This window comes from Osmerus eperlanus, unplaced genomic scaffold (genome assembly GCF_963692335.1).
Source record: "Osmerus eperlanus unplaced genomic scaffold, fOsmEpe2.1 SCAFFOLD_447, whole genome shotgun sequence".
NCBI classification, from domain to species: Eukaryota; Metazoa; Chordata; class Actinopteri; order Osmeriformes; family Osmeridae; genus Osmerus; species Osmerus eperlanus.
In genome coordinates this window covers 1-22246 of record NW_026911433.1, presented here as the reverse complement: position 1 = coordinate 22246, position 22246 = coordinate 1, and the positions used below count along the sequence as shown (strand labels likewise).

At 41.6% G+C, this 22246-nt stretch overlaps 3 pseudogenes; 1 reads left to right on the top strand and 2 right to left on the bottom strand.

Moving 5' to 3' along the window:
- Positions 1-761: 761 nt before the first annotated feature.
- LOC134016073 (uncharacterized) lies at positions 762-3914 on the top strand (annotated as a pseudogene).
- A 9540-nt stretch (positions 3915-13454) lies between these two features.
- Positions 13455-15998, bottom strand: LOC134016072 (uncharacterized; annotated as a pseudogene).
- A 4003-nt stretch (positions 15999-20001) lies between these two features.
- On the bottom strand, positions 20002-22122 carry LOC134016071 (uncharacterized; annotated as a pseudogene).
- Positions 22123-22246: the final 124 nt, after the last annotated feature.

Genomic DNA, 22246 nt, shown 5'->3' with positions numbered 1-22246 from the left:
TAGGAGAAGCAGAGACAGCAATCTCACAGGCTGGTCGTCTGTTTGAGTGAGAGGACAATTCTTAGTCTAAATCCATCTATTATAGAGCATATTTCCTAAGCATTGAATTCAGAAAGTGGTCTAATTTGTAATAAAGATTATAATAAAAGGTTATTTTTAATCATGTGATTGTCTCTATGTTAACACACACATTGTCAATTTCATTGTAAAATTGCCCTTACAACCCCAAGGATGATTCTGAAAAATTCTGCATGGAGGAAATGGCAAATATATTCTGTAGTTTTATTACAAATGGCTCATGGCTGTTGTAAATGGTAAATGGTAAATGGTTGGAATTTATATAGTGCCTTTATCCAAAGCGCTGTACAATTGATGCTTCTCATTCACCCACTCATACACACACTCACACATCAACGGCGATTGGAGCATTTGGTCGTTAGGTGTCTTGCTCAGGGACACTTCGACACAGCCCGACCAAACCCACCCACACCACCAGCACAGCCATCCAGGTCTGTCTGGGGCCAACCAACCCCACCCACTGCTGTTGCCGAACCCCTATCAGAAACAACCTCCCGGGGAAGGCCATGGAGGTTTGTATGTGTAATACGTGTAGTACCAAAAGTACCGCTGTTTCCATGGCGGAGGGGAGTTTGGGCAATGGCAAACAAAATGTACAGCGTTGGAAAAGTGGTCCAAAATAGTCATGACCACCATGTTCCCCTCTGAAGCCAGTAGTCTCGTGACTTTGGGACCAGGGGGCAATGAGGCACAGCCAGGGGTTGGAGGAGATCACTGGGACAGTGGCGACATATTCTGCAGTATCCCTCCTCATAGTGGCTCACCTATGGGATAGGTTCCAGGGTGACAAGCCAGACAGGAGGCGGGAGCCCAGGAGAGAGCTTGTGTGCGCACAGCTTCTGGAACGTAGAGGCACCCCTCAGGGCCAGTGTTCCTAGGGCCTGGGCTGGTTAACAGGGCCTCCTCAACCCCGACAATATCCAGCCTGGCTGTGGCCCCACACAGCCGGGCGGACAATGTCATCCAACTATAACCAATTCCATCAGTTTGTGAAAAGAATCCAGAAACTTTAGTGAATTCAAATGACGTTGCTAAATAAACTGAGCCTTTCGACACCTTTTGAGAACCCTGTTGATCTAGTTGTCAGTTAGTTATTTACCAGTTATTTTGCTCCTCTCTCCCTCTCCTTCACTATTATATTCTCTCCACTTAAGCTACACTTTCGCCACCGTGCTAACAGACAGAGCTGTCCATGCTAACACAGAGAGCTGACCATGTTCACACAGAGAGCTGACCATGCTAACACAGAGAGCTGTCCATGCTAACACAGAGAGCTGACCGTGCTAACACAGAGAGCTGTCCATGCTAACACAGAGAGTTGACCGTGCTAACACAGAGAGCTGGCCATGCTAACACAGAGAGCTGTCCATGCTAACACAGAGAGCTGTCCGTGCTAACACAGAGAGCTGTCCATGCTAACACAGAGAGCTGTCCGTGCTAACACAGAGAGCTGACCATGCTAACACAGAGAGCTGTCCATGTTAACATAGAGAGCTGTCCATGCTAACACAGAGAGCTGTCCATGCTAACACAGAGAGCTGACCATGCTAACACAGAGAGCTGTCCATGCTAACACAGAGAGTTGACCGTGCTAACACAGAGAGCTGTCCATGCTAACACAGAGAGTTGACCGTGCTAACACAGAGAGCTGACCATGCTAACACAGAGAGCTGACCGTGCTAACACAGAGAGCTGTCCATGCTAACACAGAGAGTTGACCGTGCTAACACAGAGAGCTGACCATGCTAACACAGAGAGCTGTCCATGCTAACACAGAGAGCTGACCATGCTAACACAGAGAGCTGTCCATGCTAACACAGAGAGCTGTCCATGCTAACACAGAGAGCTGTCCGTGCTAACACAGAGAGTTGACCGTGCTAACACAGAGAGCTGTCCATGCTAACACAGAGAGCTGTCCATGTTAACACAGAGAGCTGACCATAACGAACAATAACGGCAAGTTCAAGTTCAAACATGGTATAGAAGTGGAATGACATGTGGCCGATGCACTTAATTTGTTTGTGAGTTTCGTTTGTTTGTTTGTTTGTTTTGCCTCGCGTTTAATGTCAGAGGTTGAAGGGAACAATTTTTCCCAATCGGAAGGTGGTAATTTGGTCATTCCGATATAACGTGAACACAGCATTAGGCTCTATTTACATTACATGTATATGTATTTCTTTAAGAGAAGATTAAAGCATGATTTACTTCATATTCATATTCAAAACTCAGCTTGCGGACTGCCACAGGACAGTGAAAATATATTGGTCCTTGATCGTACCAGACAATAACATCTCTCCTATAATTTTATAATGTTGCCTCCAGTTTTATGTCAAACCATTTTTGTTTACCTGTTCCACAGTATGTGGAAGTCAACAATATCTCTGAGGTGTCGGAAAATACAGCAGGTTGGATGCCGCTCCACATTTTAATCCTGTCCTATGTGGGGCATATGTAGTTTATGTAGCCTATATAAACAAAAGTAGGCTAATTACCAATGTTTAGATGTTAGTTTGGATGAAAAGAAGAAAGCCAACACGCTGATATGTTCCTTACACACCTTTATTGTAGACAACATTTAGATCCCAGTGGATCTTTTCTAACAACAACCTGCTAGACCCCCATCAGTCTGGCTTTAGATCGGGCCACTCGACAGAGACCGCGCTCCTCTCTGTCAGTGAATCACTCCATGCCGCATGAGCAGCCTCCCTCTCCTCTGTCCTCATTCTTCCAGATCTCTCTGCTGCCTTCGACACTGTGGATCACCTCATCCTCCTGTCCGCCCTGTCAGCAACGGGCATCTGTGGCACAGACCTGGACTGGATTGAGTCCTACCTCTCTGGTCGCTCCTTCAAGGTTGCCTGGGCTGGTACGGTATTGACACCTCTGCCCCTTGCCACAGGAGTTCCCCAGGGCTCAGTCCTAGGCCCGTTTCTTTTTGCTCTTTACACTTGTTCCCTTGGCCCTGTGATCACTGCACATGGGCTATCCTACCACTGCAACTCTTCATCTCGTTCCCACCATCTGATACACAGGTTTCAGCCCGTATCTCAGCTTGCCTGAGTGACATCCAGAGCTGGATGGACAACCACCATCTAAAGCTCAACCCAGGTAAGACTGAAATGATATTCATCCCTGCTAATACCTCTCCCCTTCTGGATCTCTCCATTTCCCTCGGGGATACCACACTTACGCCATCACCCAGTGCAAGGAACCTTGGCGTGGTGATGGACAGCAGACTGTCCCTCTCCGAGAACATTGCAGCGGTGATCCGGTCATGCATGGTTCTTCCTATACAACATACGGAGAATCTGCCCCTTTCTCACCCCCTACTCGACCCAGCTCCTGGTCCAAGCAATGGTTCTGTCCCGCCTGGACTACTGCAATTCCCTCTTGGCTGGCCTCCCAGCATCCGCCATCAGACCCCGCCAACTTATCCAGAATGCAGCAGCTCGTCTGGTCTTCAACCTTCCCAAATACTCACATGTCACCCCCCTGCTTACTTCCCTCCACTGGCTGCCTGTCATGGCTCGCATCAAATTCAGAACAGGTGCTTGCCTTCCAAGCAGTTAAGGGGTCTTCCCCAGCGTACCTACAAAAAATCATCAGACCCTACACCCCTGCCAGACCTTCGTTCAGCCTCCACAGGCCGCGTGGCACCTCCCCCTCTCCGAACTTCCACCTCACGCTCACGACAACTGTCTGTTCTGGCTCCACGGAGGTGGAATGAACTCCCCGTTGAGGTCAGAACTGTAGAATCTCTCCCCACCTTCAAGTGCAAACTGAAGACGCACCTCTTCAAGCAGCACCTCTCCCCGTCCCTCCCTACCTCCCTGTGAACCTTAATTGTTGTCTTTCTGTGATTTACTTTTTTGTGTATCGGTATTTTTAGTTGGCTAGGTAAGCAGTGTTTGGCTAGTTAAGTTTGGTCACTTTTGCTTTGCTGCTTGTTTGTTTATTGTTTGTTTAAAAAATATATTTTTAAAAAATTCAAATAGGCCCTGGTCCTTATCTTTGTTGTACGGGTAGCAATTGAAATTGTACTTCCCTCTAGGGTCTTTCAGCGCACTTATCCCTGGTTATGGGTATGCACTTTGTTGTATGTCGCTCTGGATAAGAGCGTCTGCCAAATGCCATGAATGTAATGTAATGTAATGTAATCTTCGTCAGGTTTGGCACATTGCTTTATGTTTCTTCAGCTTCATTTCCCATCTTTGAACAGAATAAACAACGAAGAGTTCAAGTTTATTACAGGAAAACATCATAGCATAGAATATGATAAGTCCTAAATACATTTTGATATAAAGTCTATTTTCATGTTCGATAAGACCTGTAGCTGTAGCTACATGGTCTTTTAAAACAAATTTCTCATCTTTTCTCTGCCATCTCTTTAAATTGCCTGAAATTGATTTCCATGGTCCGTATAAGGTATTTTAGGGCTGGCAATTTTTGTGCACTCTTTTTGCTTATGATTGATTTGTATTCATCAACATACACAAGTGGATACGAAAAAAAGCTATGTCTACTCCTGTTTCATTAATCCCGCACATTTTTTAGGTTGTTTCCAATCACACATACATTTGCACACGGATTTCGGAAAATATAGATAAATGAGGCCCCATATGTTGATGAAAACCAATCAATTGTAAACAAAAAGCGTGCGCACAAATCTAATGATTCGCATAAATTGACGCCCCTAAATGACCTAATAAGGACCAGAGAAATCAATTTCAGGCAATTTAAAGGTACAATAGGTAATTTCGGACTCCTAATGGTTAAGAGAGGAATTGCAACAACAGACAACCTCAAACCACAACATTGTTTATGCTTCGATGAATATAATGCGTAATATAAATCGTTATTGTACAGTTCAGTGTTCTCATGCACTGTTTTGGAAAGCTGACAGTGACAAACGCAACAGAGCCTGCCGTCTTTTCGTAGTGTTCAAGTAAGAAAATGTTCTCAGAACTGGTGACTTTATGATATCTTGACTTTGGTGTGCTACACAACACTATTTATAGTTTTTGTCTTTTTGAAGTTTTCACTTTAGCTAGCCAACTATATTGTGAGCAGGCAAGTTATTTGGCTGCATAACCAACTGGCTATACAATGAAGATATGATAGTCTACCACAAACGACTGAAAGGGCAATTTTCTTAATTGATTCTTAATTGACAATGTGTGTTAATATAAAGGCAATCACATGATTACAAATATCTTTGACCTGCTTCTCAGCTAGCACATTCTGGTCTTACAGCAAGGTCAACAAGGGGTATTCTGAAGACAAAATACTGATAAATGTTTGTGGCCAGCTACATATCTTTTTGTTTTGGTGAAGCCCCCCCTTCTGGAAAAGTGTGTATAAGAGTCTTACTATGCCTGATTCAAATCAGAAAGCCAGTGAGCTTTCTCACTTTCTGTTATTTATCTGCAAATAAATAGAAAGTCAAACTCAAGTTTAGCTATCGTTGTTTTTACAATGAGCTTTAATTGCTGTACAGCTGTACAATGTTTTGAAACATTTGATGGCCCGACAAATGTACACTTTGAAACCCGAAGGACAATAAACACAGGCAGAGGGAGAGTCAGCATGTCAGTGAACCTTTTTCAATGATAGGAAGGGATTTACGGTGGTCTTGTAACAATGTTTTAACACAAAAATGTTACCTATTGTACCTTTATAGAGATGGCCAAGAAAACATGAGAACTTCATTTTTAAAATGCTGTGTAGCCGTCACATGATCAGATTTTTTCATTATATGACTGTGTGTTACAGCTACTATGTAAGTTGTCTTTGCGAACACTACAATGTACAGTCCCCTCCAAAAGTATTGGAACAGCAAGGCCAATTCCTTTGTTTTTGCAATACACTGAGTTCAGAATTTCAGCTTTTATTTCCTCGTATTTTCACCGAGATGTACTACTTTTGGTATCAGACCACCCAATTTTTAGGTGAGAAAAAGTATTGGAACAGAGAGTATTTACATAAATGAAAGTAAATAACACTTTGTATTTGGTAGCATATCCCTTGCTTGTAATAACTTCATCAAGCCTGCAACCCACTGGCATCATCAAACTGTTGCATTCTTATTTTGTGATGCTTTTCCAGGCTGTTACTGCAGCCGTTTCAGTTGTTTGTTTCGGGGGGGGGGGTTCCTCCTCTTCAGGAGGTGAAATGCATGCTCAATTGGGTTTAGGTCTGGTGATTGACTTGGCCAGTCTAAAACCTTACACTTTTTCTCCGTAATGAAGTTCTTGCTGTGATAGCAGTGTGTTTTAGGTCACTGTCTTGCTGCATGATGAAATTCCTCCCCATTAGTTTCTAAGTTGGCAGTAAAAATATTTTTGTAGACTTCTGAATTCATCCTGCTTCTACCATCATGAGTTATATCATCAATAACGATAAATGAGCCCACTCCAGAAGCAGCCATGCAAGCCCAAGGCATGGCACTTCCTCCACAGCTGAGCTTGAATGTTTTGGATCAGGAGCAGATCTGTTCTTGGTCTCAACGGTCCATAAAACATTGTTCCAGAACCTCTGTGGCTCATCTCTGTACTTCTTTGCAAATTGTAATCTCGCCTTCTGATTATTTCTGATTCTTACTACTGATGAGTGGTTTGCATCTTGAGGTATAGCCTCTATATTGCTGCTCTCTGAGTCTTCTTCAAACAGTTAATTGTATACATTCACCCCTGCCCTGTGGAGATTGTGATGTCATTGATGTGATGTTTTGTGGTTTTTCTTCACAGCTCTCACAATGTTTCTGTCCTCAACTGCTGTCTTCATTGGTCAACCTGTTTGATTTCTGTTGCTCAGTACACCAGTGGTTTCTTTCTTTGTCATGACATTCCAAGTTGTTGTACAAGCTATCCCCAATGATTTTCCCTCTTTTCTCAGCTTCAAAATGGCTTGCTTTTCTATGAAAGACAGGTCTCTGGTCTTCATGTTGGTTCATCTTTTCCACACAAATGCAGTCTTCACAGGCAAAACCCAAGGCTAAAACCAAGAGTAAACATTCAGAACTATTTATTGTTTAAGCAATCAATCTAATAGGACACATCTGGGCAATAACAAACATTTGTCAGTCACATGTTCCAATTCTTTTGCTCACCTAAAAATTGGGTGATCTCATAGAAAAGGTGGTATGTTTTAAGTTGTTTAACAAATACCAGAAACAAAAGCTTTTGATCTCAAACTCAGTGTATAGCAAAGACAAAGGAATTGACCTTGCTGTTCCAATACTTTTTGAGGGGACTGTATATGAAAATAACAATTTGTTTCTTTTATTTAGATAGTGCTCCTGATACAAATACCTAGCGTAGAGCAATTAAACAGCCGCTTTATCAACGTAAACTTAGATAAAACATGTGTCTTAAAACTGAATGAAAAGGAATCCTAAGTTCAACTTTCACAGAAACGTATGGCCTAGAATAATAATGCATACTTACAGTGAAATCTAGTTCACTTCTAAAACTAAGTCAACCTATAGCTTTATTCATATTATTTAAACAGGTTTTAATCATAGGCAGCTACTTTAAAAGAGGCATTTGCATGCAAATATACAGATTAATATGAAATGTTGACCTAATTAAACAAAACATTCAAACTGCTTGTGTCTGTAGTTTTGACATCAAGATGACCTGCACCCTGTTCCTAAGTTACATGCATAATAGACTACAGCTGCCATCCATAGATAGTTAATTTGTCAGGAACACCTAATTAAGCAGATAGCTTGCGTCCCCAGAACCGCCATCTTAAAGAAACCCAGAGTAGTCACCGGGCTTCACTGGTCCCCCATTCCTGTCACATTACGGGACACACCCTTCAACCTCCGCTTAACATGGCTGCTCTTTCATTTACCAAACTGAACCTCCGCTTAACATGGCTGCTCTTTCATTTACCAAACTGAACCTCCGCTTAACATGGCTGCTCTTTCATTTACCAAACTGAACGTGGACAGAGAGCACCTGAGGACTACTGGACACACACGCTGCCGAACTTCAAAATTATGTGTTTTCGCATTATACTGTGGGAGAGAAAAGAACCACAAACATGAACATAAACCATAACCACAAAACAACCACAAACATGAACATAAACCAAAACCACACCCACAAACATGAACAAAAAACATAACCACAAACATGAACACAAACCACAACCACAAACATGAACATAAACCACAACCACAACCACAAACATGAACATAAACCATGACCAGGACACAACCTCAAACATGAAAATAACCATAAGCACAACACAACCGCAAACATGAACATAAACCATAACCACAACCGCAAATACACTCACACATGCACGCGCACAATCACACTCACACAGACACAAAGGAACATTTCCTGACTAAACATAAATTTTTATTAGTCATCTCTCTAAATATGCTGCACGGAATATGAACATGAGAGAAAAGATCTTGAATTTTAGATAGAGCTGAGAACCAACATTTCAGGTTTTGATTCCAGCTGAGAACCAACTTTTCAGGTTCAGAACCAATTTATTTTTGGTCAGAACGACATTCTTTGCAAACTCGAGAGACTAGTGTTTTTTCCCCCATTCTGATGGTTGATCATTAACTGAAGCTCCTGACCCCTATCTGCATGATTGTATGCATTGCACTGCTGCCACACAATTGGCTGATTAGATAATCATGAATATGTAGGTGTAATAAAGTAAAAATGTAAAAGTGCGTGGTAAGTGTATATCTCTTGTCCTTCCATGGTTGGTAGATGCAAACATTTTATCCCCTAAGCAGAATGTCTATATTAACAGGCAAGGCATGAATGAGCATGTCTTTTTTTGTCTTGAAACAGGGATTGATGATTTTAAGCATGATTTCCTGCAGGCTATATCTTGCCTTTTTTGGAGTTCCGAGATGCTTTCCCGGTGTGGCCACAACAAGATCCGCACAGCCGTTGGGCCCTTGAGCAAGGCCCTTAACCCTGCATTGCTCCAGAGGAGGATTGTCTCCTGCTTAGTCTAATCAACTGTATGTCACTCTGGATAAGAGCATCTGCCAAATGCCAATAATGTAGTGTAATAATGGAGGTCAGAACAGTAGGATCTCTTTCCATCTTCAAGCGCAAACTGAAGACGCACCTCTTCAAGCTGCACCTCTCCCTGTCCCTCCCTACTTCCCTGTAAACCTTAATTGTTCTCTTTCTGTGATATTTCCTTGTGTATCAGGATGTTTAGTTTGGCTAGGTAAGCAGTTTGTTGTACATCACTATGGATACGTCTACCAAATGCCATTAATGTAATGTAATGTAATGAAAGAGGAATTGGCACCAAGCACAAGGTAGTTGCGCACCACATTCCTTCAGGCTCACGCACCCTCGAGAGTACTCAAGACAATAATTAATTCATATAGTTTCCAAAAGCTCTTTAAAATGTTACATGTAAACGTTCTTCTCATGTCACATTGTGACATCCCTGTGTCTGACCCCTCGATTGTTTTAAAATATTTGATTTAAATAAAGATTATTTTTCTTATGTCGTTGTTGAGTTTCTGTTCTCTGTATTAATTCAGAAGAAGACTAACATGAAGTGACTGGATATGTAACATGCATCAGAGCTGGTGAGAATGTGAATTTGTACAAAGCAGCAATGTGTATTATCATCATTTTAATTCAAATAATTAATCATTTTAATCAAATTAAGTTAATTCCTTAGAGATCCGTGACCGCAAATTCTTGAACAGGCTTAGTTACAGATGAGAGCATTATTTATTGTTTTAAATCTCCGCTACATTATGATGATGATACACATTGTTGCTTTGTCAAAAATCACATTCTCACCAGCTCTGATGCATGTGTTACTTATCCAGCCACTTCATGTTATTCTTCTCAGATTGAAACAAGCCTGTAAAATGGTATTATGTTGGTGTACCATGGCAGGGATTTCACAACACCTTGTAGTTTGTTCTGCAGACCACAGTCCATGACTTTAATGGCCTTAAATATCTTGAAGATATTTGTTTTTATCCTTGGTCCTTAAACATCTAATTGTCTTACGATAACAATATATGATGTAATGTATCATATACCATGTAATTGTACATGTGTTGAAAGTAAAGAGAATTCTTGTTTGATTTGGAATCAAACAAGTAAGCGTTACTTTCGACCCGGCTCTCCCCTACACACACACGCGCACGCGCACACACACACACATACATTATTGGCAATTGGCAGACGCTCTTATCCAGAGCGACATACAGTTGATTAGACTAAGCAGGAGACAATCCTCCCCTGGAGCACTGCAGGGTTAAGGGCCTTGCTCAAGGGCCCAACGGCTGTTTGGTTCAGTATCCTAAATACGTGCACCCATGAGGTGGCTGTGTATGCACACATTGCATTATGCACACTTCTTATGCAGTATTTCCCCTCAGACAAAAACAAAGCAATTATTCTATAACTTAGAAATATTCCTCACATTCTTACAAACTGTTTAATAAATTCTTACAAAATGTATTATTTTAATAAGTAGTAATACCGCAACACATAAATGTATGAATAAACAGCTTACCGAGCCAAATAAAACTAGCAAAGGTGTCATCCATCCTAATGAGACAAGTAAATAACACAGGTAAAGACAACAGTTAAGGTTCACAGGGAGGGAGAGGTGCAGCTTGAAGAGGTGCGTCTTCAGTCTGCGCTTGAAGATGGCAAGAGATTCTGCTGTTCTGAGCTCAATGGGGAGTTCATTCCACCACCGTGGAGCCAGAACAGACTGTAGTCGTGAGCAGGAGGTGGAAGTTCGGAGAGGGGGAGGTGCCAGGCGTCCTGTGGTGGCCGGGGTCTGGCAGGGGTGTAGGGTCTGATGATCTTTTGGAGGTAAGCTGGGGCTGACCCCTTAACTGCTTGAAGGCTAGCACCAATGTTATACATTTGATACGAGCCATGACGGGCAGCCAGTGGAGGGAAGTGAGCAGGGGGTGACATGAGTGGCGTGTTTGGGAAGGTTGAAGACCAGTCTTATGTTTTCAGCTTTGCAAACGGGTCATTCTTTGATTTGTGTTGCAAACCATATCCAACCAATTTCACATTACATTACATGAAACAATTTAAAATGAATGTATTTGTATTTATTAACCTCTTTTAAGATTATGAAATGTGTACTACTTATATATTACACTGATCAGCCACAACATTAAAACCACCTGCTTGTTTTGCTATTTAAATATCTTGGTACGTACTGGTGTTCATGATGATGTCTATCTTAACAGATGCTCCAAGACCTGGAGAATTTTTCCTATTAAAATACTGGTTTAAACAGTTGGTTTTAATGTTGTGGTTGATCGATGTATATAGTTCAGCTTTGTCTGTCACCACATCATGAAAAACAGTGCAAGACTATTTAGTTTCAAAAAACAAAAAACACTGAAAACATAGTTTACTCATTATCTAGATTTTCTAAATAAATAAAAAAATGTCACAAGATTTGATGTCTGTGGTGTGACCCAACAAGTTAATATATTTTTAAAAATAAGCAGGAAGAACTTCTAAACTACTTCCTGTTGGAAGTGATTGTGCAAAGAAGCTGAAATTCTGACAGGTTTGACCTACCAGGCACTCGTTCATATCTTTTGTTAAATTGAACAAAAATATTTTTTTTGTCTATAGGGCTACTTATTTATAACACAGAGTATAGCTTTTGGATGCAAATGTATATTTATGTTGCCATCAAACATCTGGGTAGCTAAAATGGCTTTGTTAAGAAATTAGCATATTTCTGTGCTGTTGTCTTTGGTGTATACTCTCTTTGGTGTTACCACCATTCACTGTGGTCACCATTCACTGTGGTCTTCACTGTGGACCTGTCTGTTGTCTTACTTCTCACACCAATTTGTAACATGTGTTGTTTGTGGTGGAACCACCCAACATACAGGAAATAAATGACATTGAATATCCGATCACTATAATCTAGGGGTGCACAGCAAGGGCCAATCCGCTTCAGGATTTTGTTCCAACTTCTGCTCTTAATTATTTAACTAGCAAAATAATATCTTGATCAGACAATTGTGTATGAACCAGCTACAGCCGCAGACTGCAAGTGTGTCCTAAAGATTTTACTCTGCTCCAGTACTGGAGTGAACCAGCATCATTTCTAGAGCTGTCAGAAAATTTAATGAAGGGAATCCCTTTTTAGATATTTTTTCAAATTCAAAACAAATGTTACCAAGACTGAAAACAGCTTGGTAGTTAAAATAAACTACTCTTTAACTTGTCATCAAATGAACTAACAGAATAACTGTGATATGTGGTGTATTCAAGAGGCATATTCTCAGCCTACTGGTGCTGTTGACTAATCAGTTTGTTTAAAGTGTGCCTGTTTACATAGTGGGGGGGGGTGTTTATTGTATTCAATTAAATTAAGTTCTTAGCACTTGGACACTAGACATTTTGAACAGTGTACAATAGGTATGAGGTAGCTTGGTTGTTTTGAAAAGGCCGTACTGTGACCTGACTGATGCACACAGGTGATTTTCTGGGTTGGGACCTGGCTTCAGAATCATATTGAACTGCACTGAATAAAACCAGGAAGAGTTTTTTTTCCATTCAATGTTCCAGATTTGGGTTGGGGTTCTGGGGTTTAATCTTCTTTTTTTACAGTGCACAATGAGCCAACCTAGCCTGCACCAACAAAAAAGGATAGATCTCTTTAATTCGGCTACAATTAAAGAAAGTTCATAACTCGGACACAAAAACATCAGCAGAATGTGTTCAACATGTAGAACGAAAGAGGATATTCGAATATTGTCAATTCATATTGATATTGGATCAATAAATGGACATTTTATGAAGAGGATCATGGGTAATTCCTGCGTTATGGATGTGACATTTGGACGCAAACTGACAAACAAAATCCCTCAGAAGAATTACTTTTTGACAAGAAAATTTTTAATAAAATTTTATTTATAAGATTCTAGAATTATCAATTAAAATGTAGCCCTCTTACATTCGATTAATTTTGCTTTATTTATCTCTCAATTTCATAAAAACCCCCTGGGGGGGCAGATGTGAAGAACAAGTTCAGTGAGCTCTTTCAGAAAGCTACTCAATGTGGTCGACTGAAAATACCTATTTGTGTGATAATGCATCCTGCACTGTCATGGTAATAACATTTTACATTTACATTTACATTTTTGTCATTTGGCAGACGCTTTTAATCCAAAGTGACTTACAAGTGCATAGGTTCTTCCACAAGTTAAAGCATCACATCCATAACTAGTAAAATGCACATGAAGTGTTATTCTAAACATACAGTCATCATAAGTGCAATTATTAATTATTATTCTTTTATTTTATTTTTATTTTTTGGGTTAGACAAGAGGGATAGGGATAACAGAAAGGGGGGCGGGGAAATCATGAGGTAGGACTAAGGTACAGTTTGAAAAGGTGTGTTTTTAGTCTGCGTTGAAATAGGGGGAGGGATTCTGCTGTCCTGACAGTGGTAGGCAAGTCATTCCACGACTGAGGAACCAGAACGGAAAACAGGCGTGAACATGCAGCTCGGCCGCCAGGTGCTCGTAGAGAGGGAACCGTAAGGCGACCAGAGCTGGCAGACCGGAGTGGTCTAGCTGGGGAGTAGGGAGTAGGGAGTGATTAAGGATTGTATGTAAGGTGGGGCAGTCCCCTTAGCAGCCTGAAATGCCAACACTAGGGCCTTGAATCGGATGCGTGTGGCAATAGGAAGCCAGTGGAGGCCAATGAGGAGCGGGGTGACATGAGCCAACCTGGGCTGACCGGTGATCAGGCTGGCTGCAGCATTCTGGACCAGCTGGAGGGGCTTGATGGCACAAGCTAGGAGACCGGCTAGGAGGGAGTTGCAGTAATCCAGGTGGGAAATGACGAGCGCCTGGACTAGGAGCTGGGTGGCTTTCTCCGTCAGGAGATGACGGATACGGCGTATATTGTAGAGATAATAATAACATGCCATCTGATTAATACTATGGCCAATTAAGTCGAATGCATCCTGCACTGTCATGGTAATAAAATGCCGTCTGATTAATACAATGGCCAAATTAAGTCTGTCATCCAAAATATACACCCTAAGGGTAAATGTGAAGTTTAATTGGAAAGTAATGCTTAGGTTGACATTACTGTGGAATTTCCCTTATGTAACAATATTCACGTACACAAATAAAAGATTATTTAAAATGAAAGGGCCTAACATATGATGCTTATCACCTTTTGTTGCAAATATTATTTTTATTTGTCAAATATTTTTCTGCCTCAGTTTATTAGCACACATTTAGCTACTGCTGATAGTCTGATATAAATGTGTTGTGCATGCAAACCTGCCATTTGCATAATCAGGATAAGAGGAGAGCAAGAACATCACTGCCCCTTTCTTTTATACATTGCAGTACATTAAATTTTATTTAGCACACGCTTTTATCCAAAGCGATGTACAATACAATGCATATCAAGGTCATATAACAAACAACCAAACATGCCAGATAAGGTACAATTCATATATAATTGGCTTTAAGGCCATGAACATACAGTACTGTGCAAAATATTCACGCACCTGTATAATATTCTGTACAAATAAGTGAATGTGAAAAAGGGGGTAAGGATAGGCAGGTGAAAAACAAGTGACTATAGGTTAGGGGACTCCTGAAGAGGACATTTCTGCTTTATTTTCCTACAGTTTGAATTCAGTTTCTTTGCCATTTTAGCCTGAAGTTTAGTTCACATGGATGACAGAAAGTATCAGATTAGGGGCCCAAATGGTACAGTGTGAAGAGGTGAGTCTTCAGACTGTGGTAGAGAGTGAGCAGTTCTTATAGCAATGGGGAGGTCGTTCCTCCACTGGGGAGCTAGAGTAAAGAAGGTCCACAGTCATTCACACGGCTGGTAGGATGTGCAAGTTGCCCTGTGGCAGCAGAACGGAGTGGTGGAGCTGGTGTCTAGGGTTGAATTATGTCCTGTAGGTAGGGAGGGGCTGTCTTGTTGGCTGCAGCATAGGCCAGAGTCAGGACGTTGAATCAGATCCTAGCAGCAACTGGAAGCCAGTGTAGTGACTGTAGCAGGGGCGTGACATGTGAAAACTTTGGAAGGTTGAAGACAATTAGGCACGCAGCATTCTGGATGAGTGGTAGCCGCTTGAGGGCGTAGGCTGGCAGACTTGCAAGTAGTGATTTGCACTAATCTAGTAGGGAGATTACCATAGCCGGGACAATTAGCAGTGTAGAGTATGTGGTCAGATATGGTTGAATCCTCCTGATGCAATACAGAAGGAACCTGCAGGACTGTGATGTTGCTGCGACTTGCTCTTTGAAGTCCAGCTGGTCGTCCAGGACCACCCCCAGGTTCCTAGCAGAGCGGGAGGCAGTCACTGTAGTGCCATTAACAGTGACTGAAAGTTCTTGTAGTAGAGAGGTTCTATGAGGGATGAAGAGCAGCTCAGTGTTGTTGAGGTTGAGCTTCAGGTCATGCCTGGCCATCCATGATGACAGACACGCAGATATTTTCTCATTGACCTGTGTGGTAGGGTGAGGGAAATGGTATCATCAGTATAACAGTGATATGAAAATCCATGTGATACAATTACTGACCAAGAGATTTTATGTAAAGGGAAAACAGCCGCAGGACAAAGCCCTGTGGGACTCCTGTAAGAAAGGGATGAGCACAGAGACAGACCCCCTCCAGGTGATCTGGTTAGGACCTAGATCTGCTATAGGATGCAAACCAAGAGAGGGCAGTCCCAGAAATGGTCATCTCAGCCAGGGTGGAAATCAGGAGTTGGTGGTTGACTGTGTCAAATTCTGCAGACAGGTCAGGATCAGGACAGAGGAGAGGGATGAGGCTCTTGCAGTGGCATGCGCCTCTGTCACAGCCAGGAGAGAGTCTCTGTTGAGTGCCCGGATCGGAAGCCGGACTGGTGAGGGTCAAGCAGGACATGCTGTTGGAGAAAAGAAGGGAGTTGGTTAAGTACAGCTTGTTCCAGAGCATTGGACAGGAAGTGAAGCACTGATACTGGTTGATAGTTCTTAACATCAGAGGGGTCTAAGGGATTTTGGTCTTTCCTGTTGTCTTTGGGAATGATGTTACCATAGCAGGGGATAAAGTGCTGGGCTGGGCATCAACCTGGGCCATCAACACTGTTGTTGGCAGGGGCTGTCAAACATCTGGGCCCCGTTTCACATAACGTACATGGCTAACTCAGTTAACCTGATTAGTTTGTTGATATTTTGGGATAAAGTCACGATTTCCGGTTTCACAAATTTCTGACAATTTCTGCCAGTGTCCTGTGTTGACGTGTCCCTAAGCAAGACACGTAACCCCTAAATGCTCCTGACGAGCTGGTTGGTGCCTTGCATGGCAGCCAATCGCCGTTTGTGTGTGAGTGTGTGTGTCTGTGTGTGTATGAACGGGTGAATGAGCGGTAGAATGAGCGGTAGAATGAGCGGTAGAATGACACCAAGAGCTTCTTTTCCAGGTTCACCTTCCTGAGCATTCTCAGGAAGCGGCTGTACTTCCTGAGAATGCTCAGGAAGGTGAACCTGGAAAAGAAGCTCTTGGTGTCATTCTACCGCTGCTCCATTGAGAGTGTCCTCGCACACAGCATCCTGGTGTGGTATGGTAGCAGCTCTGCAGCAGACAGGAAGTCCCTACAAAGAGTCATTAAGACTGCACAGAACATCATTAACCAACAGCTACCTGCCCTGGACGACATCTTCGCCTCCCGTTGCCTGAAAAAGACACACAACATCCTGAAGGACTCATTCCACCCCACCCATCACATGTTTGAACTGTTGCCCTCCGGAAGACGCTACAGGTCCATTAAAACACGCACCACCAGATTTATAAACAGTTTCTATCCCAAGGCCATTTCCATACTGAACTCCAAACTGTAAACCATGTGCAATATGGACTAATTCCTTTTTAACTGCATGCATGCACTTTATTCTCATTGATGAGAAATTGACTTTTAATCCTGTTTAACTGCATACGTTGGTACTGAGCGCATGGTATAAATGTGGTGTGTAGAATGAGTGGAAGTGAATGAATGGAAGTACTTTTTCTATTAAATCTTTTATACTTATTGATGAGTTTGGTTCTAGAGTGCACCTGATTTTCGTTGTATGTCTGTACAATGACAATAAAGAATCTTGAATCTTGAATGAGAAGCATCAATTGTACAGCGATTTGGATAAAGGCACTATATAAATTCCAACCATTTACCATTTAACTCTTTACCATTCAGAATTCAGGTTTGCTTTCGATCACATACAGATTTATTATTAATTGAAATCAGGGGTGCCCAAATTTTTGCACACTTCTGTGCAAAAATTGGTGTTCTTCAAGAATAGTGTGTCCTCAAAACAGTTTGATTCCATTTATTTAGGGATTTTTTTATTATTATGCACACTTCCCTAAGTATTTCCCCTCAGACAAAAACAAAACAATTATTCTATAACTTAGAAATATTCCTTACATTTTTACAAACTGTTTAATAAATTCTTACAAAATGTATTATTTTAATAAGTAGTAATACCGCAACACATAAATGTATGAATAAACAGCTTACCGAGCCAAATAAAACTAGCAAAGGTGTCATCCTAATGAGACAAGTAAATAACACAGGTAAAGACAACAGTTAAGGTTCACAGGGAGGGAGAGGTGCAGCTTGAAGAGGTGCGTCTTCAGTCTGCGCTTGAAGATGGCAAGAGATTCTACTGTTCTGACCTCCACGGGGAGTTCATTCCACCACCGTGGAGCCAGAACAGACTGTAGTCGTGAGCAGGAGGTGGAAGTTCGGAGAGGGGGAGGCGCCAAGCGGCCTGTGGTGGCCAAACAAAGAGGTCTGGCAGGCATGTAGGGTCTGATGATCTTTTGGAGGTAAACTGGGGCTGACCCCTTAACTGCTTGGAAGGCTAGCACCAATGTTATACATTTGATACGAGCCATGACGGGCAGCCAGTGGAGGGAAGTGAGCAGGGGTGACATGAGTGGCGTGTTCGGGAAGGTTGAAGACCAGTCTTATGTTTTCAGCTTTGCAGACGGGTCATTCTTTGATTTGTGTTGCAAACCATATCCAAGCAATTTCACAATACATTACATGAAACAATTTAAAATGAATGTATTTGTATTTATTAACCTCTTTTAAGATTATGAAATATATACTTATATATTACACTGATCAGCCACAACATTAAAACCACCTGCTTGTTTTGCTATTTAAATATCTTGGTACGTACTGGTGTTCATGATGATGTCTATCTTAACAGATGCTCCAAGACCTGTAGAATTTTTCATATTAAAATACTGGTTTAAACAGTTGGTTTTAATGTTGTGGTTGATCGATGTATATAGTTCAGCTTTGTCTGTCACCACATCATGAAAAACAGTGCAAGACTATTTAGTTTCAAAAAACAAAAAACACTGAAAACATAGTTTACTCATTATCTAGATTTTCTAAATAAATAAAAAAATGTCACAAGATTTGATGTCTGTGGTGTGACCCAACAAGTTAATATATTTTTAAAAATAAGCAGGAAGAACTTCTAAACTACTTCCTGTTGGAAGTGATTGTGCAAAGAAGCGGAAATTCTGACAGCTTTGACCTACCAGGCACTCGTTCATATCTTTTGTTAAATTGAACAAAAATATTTTTTTTTGTCTATGGGGCTACTTATTTATAACACAGCGTATAGCTTTTGGATGCAAAATAATAATGAATGGTGTATATTTATGTTTCCATCAAACATCTGGGTTGCTAAAATGGCTTTATTAAGAAAACAGCTTGGTAGTTAAAATAAACTACTCTTTAACTTGTCATCAAATGAACTAACAGAATAACTGTGATATGTGGTGTATTCAAGAGGCATATTCTCAGCCTACTGGTGCTTTTAACTAATCAGTTTGTTTAAAGTGTGCCTGTTTACATAGTGGGGGGGGGGGGTGTTTATTGTATTCAATTAAATTAAGTTCTTAGCACTTGGACACTAGACATTTTGAACAGTGTACAATAGGTATGAGGTAGCTTGGTTGTTTTGAAAAGGCCGTACTGTGACCTGACTGATGCACACAGGTGATTTTCTGGGTTGGGACCTGGGCTTCAGAATCATATTGAACTGCACTGAATAAAACCAGGAAGAGTTTTTTTTCCATTCAATGTTCCAGATTTGGGTTGGGGTTCTGGGGTTTAATCTTCTTTTTTTACAGTGCACAATGAGCCAACCTAGCCTGCACCAACAAAAAAGGATAGATCTCTTTAATTCGGCTACAGTTAAAGAAAGTTCATAACTTGGACACAAAAACATCAGCAGAATGTGTTCAACGTGTAGAACGAAAGAGGATATTGAATATTGTCAATTCATATTGATATTGGATCAATAAATGGACATTTTATGAAGAGGATCATGGGTAATTCCTGCGTTATGGATGTGACATTTGGACGCAAACTGACAAACAAAATCCCTCAGAAGAATTACTTTTCTGACAAGAAAATTTTTAATGAAATTTTATTTATAAGATTCTAGAATTATCAATTAAAATGTAGCCCTCTTACATTCGATTAATTTTGCTTCATTTATCTCTCAATTTCATAAAAACCCCCTGGGGGGGCAGATGTGAAGAACAAGTTCAGTGAGCTCTTTCAAAAAGCTACTCAATGTGGTCGACTGAAAATACCTATTTGTGTCCTGGTAATAACATTTTACATTTACATTTACATTTTTGTCATTTGGCAGACGCTTTTAATCCAAAATGACTTACAAGTGCATAGGTTCTTCCACAAGTTAAAGCATCACACCCATAACTAGTAAAATACACATGAAGTGTTATTCTAAACATACAGTCATCATAAGTGCAATTATTAATTATTATTCTTTTATTTTATTTTTATTTTTTTGGAGTTAGACAAGAGGGATAGGGATAACAGAAAGGGGGGCGGGGGAAATCATGAGGTAGGACTAAGGTACAGTTTGAAAAGGTGTGTTTTTAGTCTGCGTTGAAATAGAGGGAGGGATTCTGCTGTCCTGACAGTGGTAGGCAAGTCATTCCACCACTGAGGAACCAGAACGGAAAACAGGCGTGAACGTGCAGCTCGACCGCCAGGTGCTCGTAGCGAGGGAACCATAAGGCGACCAGAGCTGGCAGACCGGAGTGGTCTAGCTGGGGAGTAGGGAGTAGGGAGTGATTAAGGATTGTATGTAAGGTGGGGCAGTCCCCTTAGCAGCCTGAAATGCCAACACTAGGGCCTTGAATCGGATGCGTGTGGCAATAGGAAGCCAGTGGAGGCCAATGAGGAGCGGGGTGACATGAGCCAACCTGGGCTGACCGGTGATCAGGCTGGCTGCAGCATTCTGGACCAGCTGGAGGGGCTTGATGGCACAAGCTAGGAGACCGGCTAGGAGGAAGTTGCAGTAATCCAGGTGGGAAATGACGAGCGCCTGGACTAGGAGCTGGGTGGCTTTCTCCGTCAGGAGATGACGGATACGGCGTATATTGTAGAGATAATAATAACATGCCATCTGATTAATACTATGGCCAATTAAGTCGAATGCATCCTGCACTGTCATGGTAATAAAATGCCGTCTGATTAATACAATGGCCAAATTAAGTCTGTCATCCAAAATATACACCCTAAGGGTAAATGTGAAGTTTAATTGGAAAGTAATGCTTAGGTTGACATTACTGTGGAATTTCCCTTATGTAACAATATTCACGTACACAAATAAAAGATTATTTAAAATGAAAGGGCCTAACATATGATGCTTATCACCTTTTGTTGCAAATATTATTTTTATTTGTCAAATATTTTTCTGCCTCAGTTTATTAGCACACATTTAGCTACTGCTGATAGTCTGATATAAATGTGTTGTGCATGCAAACCTGCCATTTGCATAATCAGGATAAGAGGAGAGCAAGAACATCACTGCCCCTTTCTTTTATACATTGCAGTACATTAAATTTTATTTAGCACACGCTTTTATCCAAAGCGATGTACAATACAATGCATATCAAGGTCATATAACAAACAACCAAACATGCCAGATAAGGTACAATTCATATATAATTGGCTTTAAGGCCATGAACATACAGTACTGTGCAAAATATTCACGCACCTGTATAATATTCTGTACAAATAAGTGAATGTGAAAAAGGGGGTAAGGATAGGCAGGTGAAAAACAAGTGACTATAGGTTAGGGGACTCCTGAAGAGGACATTTCTGCTTTATTTTCCTACAGTTTGAATTCAGTTTCTTTGCCATTTTAGCCTGAAGTTTAGTTCACATGGATGACAGAAAGTATCAGATTAGGGGCCCAAATGGTACAGTGTGAAGAGGTGAGTCTTCAGACTGTGGTAGAGAGTGAGCAGTTCTTATAGCAATGGGGAGGTCGTTCCTCCACTGGGGAGCTAGAGTAAAGAAGGTCCACAGTCATTCACACGGCTGGTAGGATGTGCAAGTTGCCCTGTGGCAGCAGAACGGAGTGGTGGAGCTGGTGTCTAGGGTTGAATTATGTCCTGTAGGTAGGGAGGGGCTGTCTTGTTGGCTGCAGCATAGGCCAGAGTCAGGACGTTGAATCGGATCCTAGCAGCAACTGGAAGCCAGTGTAGTGACTGTAGCAGGGGCGTGACATGTGAAAACTTTGGAAGGTTGAAGACAATTAGGCACGCAGCATTCTGGATGAGTGGTAGCCGCTTGAGGGCGTAGGCTGGCAGACTTGCAAGTAGTGATTTGCACTAATCTAGTAGGGAGATTACCATAGCCGGGACAATTAGCAGTGTAGAGTATGTGGTCAGATATGGTTGAATCCTCCTGATGCAATACAGAAGGAACCTGCAGGACTGTGATGTTGCTGCGACTTGCTCTTTGAAGTCCAGCTGGTCGTCCAGGACCACCCCCAGGTTCCTAGCAGAGCGGGAGGCAGTCACTGTAGTGCACAACAGTGACTGAAAGTTCTTGTAGTAGAGAGGTTCTATGAGGGATGAAGAGCAGCTCAGTGTTGTTGAGGTTGAGCTTCAGGTCATGCCTGGCCATCCATGATGACAGACACGCAGATATTTTCTCATTGACCTGTGTGGTAGGGTGAGGGAAATGGTATCATCAGTATAACAGTGATATGAAAATCCATGTGATACAATTACTGACCAAGAGATTTTATGTAAAGGGAAAACAGCCGCAGGACAAAGCCCTGTGG